The sequence below is a fragment of the Silene latifolia genome, chromosome 7, assembly GCF_048544455.1.
Source record: "Silene latifolia isolate original U9 population chromosome 7, ASM4854445v1, whole genome shotgun sequence".
Classification (NCBI taxonomy): domain Eukaryota; kingdom Viridiplantae; phylum Streptophyta; class Magnoliopsida; order Caryophyllales; family Caryophyllaceae; genus Silene; species Silene latifolia.
In genome coordinates, this window is record NC_133532.1 from 89,797,985 (window position 1) to 89,812,159 (window position 14,175).

Sequence of the window (14,175 nt, forward strand, 5' to 3'; positions counted from 1 at the left end):
AAATGTTAGTCTAACCCAAACAAAAAACGAAATTGCGAAACTCAAATTCGTTATTTTCCCACAATTTCAAATGACGGAATTAAAAATCGTCACTTTTCAAGAAAACGAAATAACGTAATTCAAAATTCGTTATTTTCTCACAATTCCAAACGACGGAATTAAAAACCGTCCTTTTTCAAACAAAAAAATAAAATGGCGAAATTCAAATTCGTTATTTTCCCACAATTCCAAACGACGGAATTAAAAACCGTCACTTTTCAAGAAAACGAAATAACGTAGTTCAAAATTCGTTGTTTTCTCACAATTCCAAGCGACGGAATTAAAAACAGTCCTTTTTCAAACACAAAACGAAATAGCGAAATTCAATTTCGTTATTTTCCCACAATTTCAAATGACGGAATTAAAATCACTTTTAAAGAAAATGACATAACGGAATTCAAAATTCATTATTTTCTCACAATTCCAAACGACGGAATTAAAGACCGTCCTTTTTCAAACACAAAACGAAATAGCAAAATTCAAATTCGTTATTTTCCCACAATTTCAAATCATGGAATTAAAAACCGTCACTTTTCAAGAAAATGATATAACGGAATTCAAAATTCGTTATTTTCTCACAATTCCAAACGACGGAATTAAAAACCGTCTTTTTTCAAACAAAGAAAATGAAATAGCGAAATTTAAATTCGTTATCTTCACAAAGACTGAAACGACGGAATTAAAAATTGTCACTTTTCAAAACACAAAATCCCGGACAAATGAGTCCAACACACAAAATCCCGGACCAATGAGTCCAAAACACCAAGTCCAGGACCAACAAGTCCAAAGCCCAGGACTAATAAGTCCAAAAAACCAACAAGTCCAAAGCCCAGGACTAATAAGTCCAAAAAACCAAGTCCAGGACCAACAAGTCCAAAGCCCAGAACCAATAAGTCCAATACACCAAGTCCAGGACCAACAAGTCCAAAGCCGAGGACCAATGAGCCCAACACACCAAATTCCGGACCAACAGGTCCAAAACGCCAAACACCAAAACCTATATAGGATCCTAGGTATTTCCCTCAAGATCATAACCGACACTGCTTCACCACTAAGTCCATCTAGAGACTGCTACATGGAGACCTATCTAGGATTCTGAGGATTCCCCTCAAGCTCGTAATATCACACCTTAACCATTAAGGTCCAGACATTGGATTCTGATCCCAAATTATTTACCAACTATTTCGTGCTCAGGCCACATCTAGCTTGAGACCCCATTTCGCACCACATTACAAGCCGTAACCCATCGACCTAAACACCACAAAATACAAGCTCCAGATTTTTATCTGTTAAACAAACCTATCATTACCAAGCTCCACATTCCATAATGTTGAAGCCATGTTCACCCTGACCCAGATACGGAGTCCTCGAATGCTTTTCTACTGAGAACGGGACATACCCAATCTACCCTTAGGGTCCACTTTTTAGTGTGCTCAATTGATAAGGAACATTTTCAAAAATTACACCTCTTCGATTCATGATCAAGGAGGGATTCTCTCAAATCAATTTTTCGAGTCACCAAACGGAATTTACCGTCGTGACCCTCACACTTTAAGGTCCTAACAACTCGCTTAGGCACACACACCCTCAACTACGATCTGGTTTGATTTCACTTCACGTTAATACGTAGACATTCCTTCAAGGACGCAATTATACAGCTTAAAATCAATTATCAACAAACACTCAGAACTACAATCTCATTTGATTTCGCAAACACGCGAATACGTAGGCAATTCTATTACGAGGACACAACCATACCCCCACACACATTTAATTTTCACGTGTTCAATTTTCACCTCATTTCACACCCAGCAGAACTACGATTTGGTTTGATTTCGCAAACACGCGAATACATAGGCAGTCCCTCAACAAGGACACAACCGCATAACCCTTTCAATCCCAACCATCAGCATCAATCCTCAAAAGCAACCCACCGAGCTGCAAAAATTAATCTTATACCTCTTTACTGGGGGCTTCTTCCGTAAGACGTCGCCCATTCCTTGTTTTGTCAAATTCCCACCTTCTCACTCTGGGGGCTTCTCTTTCAAGACGCCACCCGTCCTTTGTCCTCGAACATTTTTTGAGTCTCAACTACGGTCCAAAATAAAACTGCCTATAGCCTAGTGCTCGGTTCGGACGATAACAAGGTCTTGGTTCCGCTCTCCGAATCATCAAAACTCGAGAAAGGGATCTCCAACAAGCGAACGGAGGCAAAGATGTCTGGAGAAGATAATCAATTAGTGTTACCCAGCCCAGCAGAGCTTCTATTCCAAGGATCTGATGCGCGTTGTCACCCTTTTCTTTGCTAAGGAGTTGCACTTACATTGGCAAATTTTGTCAAAGTCACTCATGTATCGTGTCGCTACTGACTTTGTATCGCGTTCACGATCGACTATTTGTCAGTCTGTCAGTATGAGTCCGTGTGAGTTAATGTTGCAACCGTCACGTGTCTCCAATCTATCAAATCACGGATTTATGAGCAACAAGACTCAATATTAAGCTTCATAATTTTCGAAACTTCTATCTCCCCTCGCGTGAGATATTACATGCTAGTTGCTTATATGCTAATTTCTCACATGTTTACGTGCTTACATGCTTGTATGCTTATGTACTAGGTGCTTGTCTATCTGCGGTGTAACACCCGCGAATTTCGCATTTTTGACATTTAAAATTTATTTAACCGTTCAATTACCTTATTTTATATTTTTAAATTATTTAATTTTATTAATTCACTCTAAGCAAGATTTTAATGAAAAGAATATTTTAAAGTTTAATTTGTATAAAATACGTATTTTTGGTCGGACAGTAATAGTAGTGACAGTAATAATAATAATCTCCGTCTAAATTTCCGTCTAAACCTTAGACCGTCACATTTCAATTTGTACCTACTTTAGTCCTGACTAACCAAAAACCAACAACACATTCACCTACCCCCTTTTACCTTTATATTACTATTATTTTTTTCACCATTAGATATTATTATTATTATAAAGTGTGGGTCTGTGGTTATTGTTGTTGTCCTACGCACAAACCCCAGTACCCCACTCCCCTTCTTCTTCTTCTTTTTTTGAAAACAGTACAGCAGCTACACCAATACTCTAACTCCATTGAAACCCGTCACTTCCAACCTCAGATCCCGCCTCCATTCTTAACCAAATTCGATAAATTTTACACCAACGGCTTCCTCTCCTCGTCCTCCTTCTTTGTATGTAAGAAAGAGTCCAGCTTTCATCTTGTTTCATTCGGCCGTCTTTCGAAGGATGCGGATTTTGGGTTGATTTATTCCATTTTGGGTTCGGAGTCATCCCTGGGCAGTTCCTGTGGCGTTTAGGAGAGCAAAAAAAGGTAACGGTGATAGGTTACTCGACAAATGTCGAATTTACTTGTTAATATGTCGATTTGTGTGCTGATTTTCGTGTGTTGGTAGTTCAGCTACGGAAAAGCTTCACTCTTTATGAAATTTCCGCATTAATTTCGTATGAAACCGTAAATTTTGTTGTGTAAATTTCAGCTTGTCCATGTCTTAAGAGTCGTCTTATAACGATTCGTTTCTGGGCTGTTTTAGACGTGAAAGCAGAGGACTTTTGTAAGGTTTGTGACGGAATTTAGGGTGTTGTGAATGGTGGTTGTGGTTCATGTCGAGTGTTGAGGTTGTGGGTAGATTACTCTTTCATTTCCGTCTCAAGTATGCTCATAAATCCTTATTGGTATAATATTAGTGTAATAAGTACATCTGTGAGATGGGTTCAGTTTATTTGCGGATTTGAGATTGGTTGCAGATACGAAATAAGAGAATGATGAATCGTAGAGTTGATCGGGTTTAATCCATGTGCTTTTTTTTGTTTGTGAGTTGGGGGTTTTCTATCAAGTTATTGGTCTTGGTTAACATGAGCATATAGATTTGTGGCTTGCAATTAAGTTCTGATTTACAGGTAAAGCCGTGAGTTTGGTGCGTTCAAAGGTTGGAAATCAAGGAATTTATAAAGTGAACAACTTGATGTGATTTCATTAATTGTATATTGGAATATGGGTTGGGGAAATAAAAGATTTGTTTAAGTTCATGGCATAATGCACTCTGAGTATGAGATGGGTTTACGCCTTGTGGTACACTAATATATGAAGTTCGAACTCTATCTTTGAGCAGATCCCTTTATTTTATCATGAGATTTTGGATTTTTCATTTTAATTGTCGTTCCTTTGTCCCTTGACTCGTGGGTGAGTAGTTTAGAGTTCTACTTTAAGTGTTGAGCACGGTTCATTATTGGACTTTTTGACAATATCGATATTGAAATTGAGATGAAAACTGTTTACTGGTATTGGGTTATGGGTGCTTTTGGCGCCAAGTTTGAGTTATTTGAATTATTTAAATCCCGTCTCATGCTTTATATAACTTAATTCGTTAAATATTGTTTATTTGTATATTTTCCTCACATGATTTATAATTGTGGAATACATTATTTAATTATCTCAATTATATATAAAATGACGTGTTTTCAGTTTAATATGCGACTAAATTAATTATTCATGCCATGTTAGTAGTAAATGGTTTATCTCACATTTGAGTCATTTATAATTGAATGTTTGTTTTGCTTATTATAAATGGTTCACTTTCGTTTGTTTACATTTTTATTCAAGTGACAAATATTGAAGAAATGGGTTACTTATTCATATTCATGAATAAAATTTTTGGCATGAAATGTCTTACTCGGATTATCATCGGCTCATTACATTATTAGTCTTTTTCCAAGTTGATTCGTATCGCTTGGTTGAGTCGTATTCTTATGATAATGCCTTTATGCTATACCGTATTGCTTGACTTATCTTTACGCCTCTTTCGGACTGTCCTGCCGATTGTGGGTTTAGCTCATATCTTCCGCCTCTTTCGGACTGTCCTGCCGATTGTGGGTTCTCGATTTCCGATCTGTCTTCGAGTCTTGGATGCGGACCGTTCTGCCGCATGTCGAATCGGGAACCGTATCTTGTCCGAGAGTCCGCCGATTTAGACTAGGACTGAGTCTTGTGAGTACCATTGTCATCCTACCAGGGGAATTATATATTTATATATGAGTAGTAAAGGTCTTGCTTGGTTATAAATATTGGTATTTGTCTTTCAAGGTAAGAGTTATGCCTTGTGTTGTTTTGTCTTGGTCCTATCGGATACTAGGGGTGAGCTATAAGCCCTCTAGTTGCGATATGATCGTCGGGATTGATGCTCCCATCCGTTCTTATGGTGAGATGCAAGCCATAAGTATGAATGTGACATTAGTAGCCACGTCCCGTGCAATGTTTGCTAAGTCGTTTTCCAAATAATGGCTACAGTTTCTATTCTTGTAATTTGCATTGGTTGATCCTTACTTAACTGCTTCACATGATTCGAATTCTAATCTCATATCTATATTGTATTTCCTTGAAATGCGTGCTTTTGTATAAATGACCATATTCCTGTCTTTCATATTATTTAATTGTTTCACATGATCAGTTGAATCTTTATTAAGCTAATGTTGGCCTAGCTTGTTCCATCTCAATTATTTGCCATGTTTACATATAAACTTGATATTCTTATCTTTTGTATGTATCTTATATGACTTACCTGTTTTAGTTCCTTGTTATGTTCGTTTTGACATTTTGTGGCTGGGAGAACCTTGAGTTACTCCCCACTGACTGTGGCGTTCATGTTTACATGAATGACAGGTATTAGTGATGCATTCATGGGGTGAAGACATGTGTGAGCTAGCGAGCACTTCGGCCTAGTAGTTGGTTTATTAGGATTGTTTGGACCTACCTTTTATTGTATTGTCATTCGAGGGATATATTTTTCCTCACCTCGACTATCACGTTTGTATAATTTAAACTTTCTTCCCGCATTCTTTATTTATGTTTTGGATTTTAATGAACCCGCGTTTTAAATTTTAAAAGTTTTAAAAAAAAATTCCCTAATTCCGCTTTAATTTATTAGTTATATTTTCCGCTTTATCGCGGGGTGTCACAGTTGGTATCAGAGCCTATGTTGCTCCCGACGCACACACGTGTACCCCAAATTTAAATTTGAACTTGACCTTGAATAATGAATGAGAGATGGGTAGAATTAAGGACCTAAGGTGGTAGTCTGAAGTGTGTTTGCTCTTTGTTAAGCGTTTGCTCTTTGTTAGGTTCTAACATGTTTGTTATTTGTCAATCTTTGATTCTTGCACTTTTGGATCGACAAACCATGAGCTTTCCCGTGTTGCGATCAAGACTTGGTGCCTAGTGTCGAAAACTGGAGATTTGTTCAACCTTTTGAAGAATGCTTCTACTTCCTCGAAGATATTTCTCACTCTTTGTGTACCTTGCCTTATTCTTTACTTCTTGATGCTTAATTCTTCTTCTAAACTCCTTTTTCTTCTTCCTTGGAAGTTACTCTTGTACCTTCTCAACTTGTCCTTTATTCCCTGCTTATCCTCCCTTAACGCCTTTTGCTAGTACTCCTTCTTTTGAGGAATGTTACCTTGATTGGAAAATTTGACTTTTGAGGAGATTGTTTGTGGTTAACCTATAACCCTGGTTTTGAGAGGTTGTGATGTTAGAAAGACTTAGGTAGTGTGTTGAGACATACTTGATGGTTCTTATACCTAGATCCTTGATAAGGTGAGTATATTTGATTGGTGGACTCTGTGTGTCAAGTGTGAGTTGCATTTGTTACTAAGGTTATAGAACATGGCTTTGTTGTTTACGTTTGGGATTTGAAAGGCTTGGGAAGTGTAGTGAGACATGTCTTTGGATACTAGTGCCTAGTGCTTGACTTAATAGGTGGAATCAAGGATGTAAGATTGAGTGAGTAAGTAGGTTGAATTTACGCTTGGTTTTCGTAATTACTTTGGACATGAGAGTTTGACCATGTATATGTTACAGTATGAGAAATGCTAATTGTGGGATTATTAGTTGGTCTAAGTGAGTGATCTTGATTACTACTTGAGGCATGGTAGGAGAGTAAGACTAACCTACATTGTGGGAAATCTTAGCACTTGTTTTAGTAACTAGAAAGGATAATGGTATGGTTGACACTGGTTGGGTATGAGTATAGCTTTGATGGAAACCTTGACCTTGATCTTGTGGAAGTTGTTTGTAGATGTTTGAGGATTTGGAGTGATGAGACAACACTTATAGTGAAGCACCTTGTTTCATGGAATAGCTTAGAGTGAAGCAACGTAAGTGTTTTGAGGAAATCCTTGGGAGTGATGTGGTTATGAGCTTTGTTGTTAAGAAATTTTCGGAACCGCTTAGGTTGATGTTGTTATTGGAGGTTTGAGTATCTGGCGTTTCCTTGTTGTCTAATTTCCCTCCCTCTTTGACCATAAGTATTACCGTTCATACCTCTCTTCCTCGCTTTGTCATGCTCCTCCCTTAAGTTTGATGCTAGTGACCTATAAAAACTCTATCATTGACATTCTTATTGACCGGACTTCAATTCTTGCCCTAGGAGATTCATCATAGCTCTTTTGATTAGTTAGGTTTGAATCATCTTAGCATACTTGTATCTATGATGTCTAAGTCACTTTTCATCTCGTACAATTTCTAAACATTTCAAGTTACCAGTTTGGACTCGTTGTTAAAAGTTTATGTTACTTTTGCAAAACCTTACCTATTTTAAAATTTTGAAAATGAAAATTTGATTTAGTTCCCTACTTGTTCTTTGAATATAAACTTATTTATCATGATTTTAATTGCTAAACCTGTGATTTCTTTAAATTTATCCAATTTCTGTTAACTTTGATCTATTTATGATTTCTTTGTCAAGGTTTAATATTATATTTTCAGGAATTTAACTCCTTTTTGAGTTTAAAAGTGAAACCTTTATTTCCATTTTGTCTTTTGCAAAAGAAAATTTGAGTGGATTACCTTTTCTTTTGATTTGAACGTTGATCAGATGTTAGGACTCGTTATTAGAGATGTTTAATAACTTGTTTTACGCTTGTCGGCGAGTGATTTTTGTTTTAAATTTGTCTTTGACTTGGAAAGTTAGCGTTCTTGTGTGCACAACAAGAGCAATTTCGTTCCATGAATGAGACCTATACTTTTGAAAACTCTTCATAAATGTTTTGAAAGCATTTTGATTTTCGATTTATACGAATGATTTGCCTTTTTACCTTATCTTTGATTTGGAATGTGATGTTCTTGAATATGTAACGAGAACACTTCCGTTCCTTTGATGAGAATCTGGTTCTGTCGGAAAATTTTATTTGAAACTTTTGAATGAATTTTAAATCTTACGATAAGTAACCTTTTAAATGTTTTTGGTTACCGATTTTAAAAGTTCAGCTTTATTTTTATAACCTTTCTTTTCTACATTCAAGTTTCGAGGACGAAACTTTTTAAAAGATGGGGTGATTGTAACACCCGCGAATTTCGAATTTTTGACATTTAAAATTTATTTAACCGTTCAATTACCTTATTTTATATTTTTAAATTATTTAATTTTATTAATTCACTCTAAGCAAGATTTTAATGAAAAGAATATTTTAAAGTTTAATTTGTATAAAATACGTATTTTTGGTCGGACAGTAATAGTAGTGACAGTAATAATAATAATCTCCGTCTAAATTTCCGTCTAAACCTTAGACCGTCACATTTCAATTTGTACCTACTTTAGTCCTGACTAACCAAAAACCAACAACACATTCACCTACCCCCTTTTACCTTTATATTACTATTATTTTTTTCACCATTAGATATTATTATTATTATTATAAAGTGTGGGTGTGTGGTTATTGTTGTTGTCCTACGCACAAACCCCAGTACCCCACTCCCCTTCTTCTTCTTCTTTTTTTGAAAACAGTACAGCAGCTACACCAATACTCTAACTCCATTGAAACCCGTCACTTCCAACCTCAGATCCCGCCTCCATTCTTAACCAAATTCGATAAATTTTACACCAACGGCTTCCTCTCCTCGTCCTCCTTCTTTGTATGTAAGAAAGAGTCCAGCTTTCATCTTGTTTCATTCGGCCGTCTTTCGAAGGATGCGGATTTTGGGTTGATTTATTCCATTTTGGGTTCGGAGTCATCCCTGGGCAGTTCCTGTGGCGTTTAGGAGAGCAAAAAAAGGTAACGGTGATAGGTTACTCGACAAATGTCGAATTTACTTGTTAATATGTCGATTTGTGTGCTGATTTTCGTGTGTTGGTAGTTCAGCTACGGAAAAGCTTCACTCTTTATGAAATTTCCGCATTAATTTCGTATGAAACCGTAAATTTTGTTGTGTAAATTTCAGCTTGTCCATGTCTTAAGAGTCGTCTTATAACGATTCGTTTCTGGGCTGTTTTAGACGTGAAAGCAGAGGACTTTTGTAAGGTTTGTGACGGAATTTAGGGTGTTGTGAATGGTGGTTGTGGTTCATGTCGAGTGTTGAGGTTGTGGGTAGATTACTCTTTCATTTCCGTCTCAAGTATGCTCATAAATCCTTATTGGTATAATATTAGTGTAATAAGTACATCCGTGAGATGGGTTCAGTTTATTTTTCATGGATTTGAGATTGGTTGCAGATACGAAATAAGAGAATGATGAATCGTAGAGTTGATCGGGTTTAATCCATGTGCTTTTTTTTTGTTTGTGAGTTGGGGGTTTTCTATCAAGTTATTGGTCTTGGTTAACATGAGCATATAGATTTGTGGCTTCCAATTAAGTTCTGATTTACAGGTAAAGCCGTGAGTTTGGTGCGTTCAAAGGTTGGAAATCAAGGAATTTATAAAGTGAACAACTTGATGTGATTTCATTAATTGTATATTGGAATATGGGTTGGGGAAATAAAAGATTTGTTTAAGTTCATGGCATAATGCACTCTGAGTATGAGATGGGTTTACGCCTTGTGGTACACTAATATATGAAGTTCGAACTCTATCTTTGAGCAGATCCCTTTATTTTATCATGAGATTTTGGATTTTTCATTTTAATTGTCGTTCCTTTGTCCCTTGACTCGTGGGTGAGTAGTTTAGAGTTCTACTTTAAGTGTTGAGCACGGTTCATTATTGGACTTTTTGACAATATCGATATTGAAATTGAGATGAAAATCATTTTCGGTATTGGGTTATGGGTGCTTTTGGCGCCAAGTTTGAGTTATTTGAATTATTTAAATCCCGTCTCATGCTTTATATAACTTAATTCGTTAAATATTGTTTATTTGTATATTTTCCTCACATGATTTATAATTGTGGAATGCATTATTTAATTATCTCAATTATATATAAAATGACGTGTTTTCGCTTTAATATGCGACTAAATTAATTATTCATGCCATGTTAGTAGTAAATGGTTTATCTCACATTTGAGTCATTTATAATTGAATGCTTGTTTTGCTTATTATAAATGGTTCACTTTCGTTGTTTACATTTTTATTCAAGTGACAAATATTGAAGAAATGGGTTACTTATTCATATTCATGAATAAAATTTTTGGCATGAAATGTCTTACTCGGATTATCATCGGCTCATTACATTATTAGTCTTTTTCCAAGTTGATTCGTATCGCTTGGTTGAGTCGTATTCTTATGATAATGCCTTTATGCTATACCGTATTGCTTGACTTATCTTTACGCCTCTTTCGGACCGTCTCCGCCGATTGTGGGTTTAGCTCATATCTTCCGCCTCTTTCGGACCGTCCCCGCCGATTGTGGGTTCTCGATTTCCGATCTGTCTTCGAGTCTTGGATGCGGACCGTTCTGCCGCATGTCGAATCGGGAACTGTACTGTCCCGAGAGTCTGGCCAGATTTAGACTAGGACTGAGTCTTGTGAGTACCATTGTCGTCCTACCAGGGGAATTATATATTTATATATGAGTAGTAAAGGTCTTGCTTGGTTATAAATATTGGTATTTGTCTTTCAAGGTAAGAGTTATGCCTTGTGTTGTTTTGTCTTGGTCCTATCGGATACTAGGGGTGAGCTATAAGCCCTCTAGTTGCGATATGATCGTCGGGATTGATGCTCCCATCCGTTCTTATGGTGAGATGCAAGCCATAAGTATGAATGTGACATTAGTAGCCACGTCCCGTGCAATGTTTGCTAAGTCGTTTTCCAAATAATGGCTACAGTTTCTATTCTTGTAATTTGCATTGGTTGATCCTTACTTAACTGCTTCACATGATTCGAATTCTAATCTCATATCTATATTGTATTTCCTTGAAATGCGTGCTTTTGTATAAATGACCATATTCCTGTCTTTCATATTATTTAATTGTTTCACATGATCAGTTGAATCTTTATTAAGCTAATGTTGGCCTAGCTTGTTCCATCTCAATTATTTGCCATGTTTACATATAAACTTGATATTCTTATCTTTTGTATGTATCTTATATGACTTACCTGTTTTAGTTCCTTGTTATGTTCGTTTCGACATTTTGTGGTCGGGAGAACCTTGAGTTACTCCCCACACCGATTTGTGCGTTCATGTTTACATGAATGACAGGTATTAGTGATGCATTCATGGGGTGAAGACATGTGTGAGCTAGCGAGCACTTCGGCCTAGTAGTTGGTTTATTAGGATTGTTTGGACCTACCTTTTATTGTATTGTCATTCGAGGGATATATTTTCCCTCACCTCGACTATCACGTTTGTATAATTTAAACTTTCTTCCCGCATTCTTTATTTATGTTTTGGATTTTAATGAACCCGCGTTTTAAATTTTAAAAGTTTTAAAAAAAAATTCCCTAATTCCGCTTTAATTTATTAGTTATATTTTCCGCTTTATCGCGGGGTGTCACATGCGGATTTGTGTGGTAACTAACCATGCAGATAATCTTGAGAAGAAAAATGCACTCCGACTAAGTACTGGGTTCTTCTCCAAGAAACGTCGACCCGTCAAGTCCATAGGCTTTAACCCTATCGAATACATGGCATATGCTACCTCCCAACGAGCATTAACTCATATCCCCGGCGAGTCCTGAGAAGTTTCTAACTCCCCAGTGAGTGCCGATTTTCAAATGAAAGTCACACAGGTTTTTCAAATATCATCGCAATATCATTCATGATCCTGTGACGCAGCGCTCTTCCTAAATGGTTTTCCAGAGAGCCTTGCTTAGATTATTTATCCCCAATGAGTTCTTTTAGGACCTCCAGCAAGTTGGAGTTCGTTGCTCTCTATTCGAACCTATCGATGTCAACCTGGGTGGAAGTCATTACCAGACAATATCTTAAATAAGCCCGATGTTTCAGGCTATTTCCCACAGTCGATCATTCGACCATCGATGGTTGGCGAGCCTCAAAACGCACAATCAACATGGCTGGCGAGCCTCTATGCACCGTCATAATGGTTGGCGAGCCTCAAAACCTACCTTCAACATGGCTGGCGAGCCTCAAAATGCACCTTCAACACAGCTGCCGAGCCTTTGCGCGCAAACAAGAAACAATTCAAGGACATATCCCGAAGATGCCTCAGGTATGACTCCTTCTTATGGTTGGCGAGCCTTTATCGTAGTCTAATGGACTTTAAACAACCCAAATCGAAAGTCGATAGACTCTAAAATGTTTTCGGTGGCAGGTCCTTAACTCGAATCCCCGAGTCGCCTCGACGTCACCCTTCCCGATGGCAGGTCCATGGCTCAAACCCTTTTGAGTGGCCTTGACGTCGCAATGGTCTTCAGGTTATAATCTTTGATTGACCGGGAGGCTATACTTTTATTTTCACCCCGTCAAAGCCTCACTCAAAGTGGGGGCTCTGTAGATACCCAGTATCTGCACCTTCCAAAAAACCACCCGATGATGATCGGACTATATCGTGTTTTTGATATGCGTGCGTGGATTGGCTATACATGAGCAATTTAATTCATTAAACGGATATAAAAAATGATTTCAAAAGGTTCTAACTTCATTTGCATTAAAATAACACTATTTGGAGCTAAAACCGTCTTTGGACCGAAAACCAACTCAGAAACCCGCAACTCGAGTCAATCTGAGTCAACCCGAGTCTCGAATGTCGAAAATAATGCCATGAATGTCTTTATCATGCCAGTTGCATTAAAATGACCCTAATTAGAGTCAAAACCGACACCGAGCCAAAAATTGACTCCAAATTCAAATCCCGACGCAACACGGCTCAAACCCGAGTCAAGGACAAAATACCTACTTCAAGTAACACCCAAAATCATCTTATTAGATGCCCATATTATTACACGACATCTTATGTAATTACCACAAATCAAACCAACCATATAATAGATGGAGCAAAGGCCACGTCGAAATTGAAAGGGACAGTACACTCCTTTGAATCACTAGGTGGCTCGCGCCTCAATGGGCTACCTCCTTAGCCTCCAAGAAAACTCAACCGACCTACCACCGCACATTTCTCAATAAATACCCACCATCACACACCATAATACTTACGCGAGCGTCCGCCCCCTCACATCTCCCTTAAACTTCTAGACTCGACTTCCTAAGTCACAAAATCGACACGTGTTTTCGACCTATCGATCGAAAACACAAGCCTTACACATTTTGTTTGCTACCGTCGCCGTGCATTCGACTGACCCATTCGACCAACTCAACATTAATCAACATGTTTTTCACCACATGTTTTCAACTTCTTTTCAAAACAAAATCCTTTTTTTAATGCACTCTTTTAGACTTCTTTGATCGCAAGTAGTCACAACGAGAAAACCATTTCTAAAGTCGTCTACCTCGCAAACATCAATACACGTAAGTTTGAGGGTGTAAACAACTCACTTATTTCATGTCTTTGCTATTTTTATGAGTTTATAAACCTGAACAATGCATAAGACGATCCAAAAATAGGAGAAATGAGCCAAAATCGGATTTTGGCCTGAGACAGGGGCTACTTGCGTAGCAGGGGAGCTCGCGCCTATATGCCCTCTCAGCCCTTAATCCAGCCGTGTTTGTGTTCATCTTTTCGCAACATTTTTCCTCTTATTTTCTTTTACGGCTTTTACCGTTTTAATTCATTTTTATGACAAATATTTTAACCATAAATCGTAATCACCCTTGGTTCCTTATACCATGACGGTTTTATCCGTGACTCGGTGATACTATTTGGTTAATTATATTTTAAAGGGTATTATAACACTCTTTTCTTTTATTTTCCATTTTTTTCATTTATTTACACTTGCAAACATTGTAGTCATATTTCATAATCATCCTTGGTTCCTTATACCATGT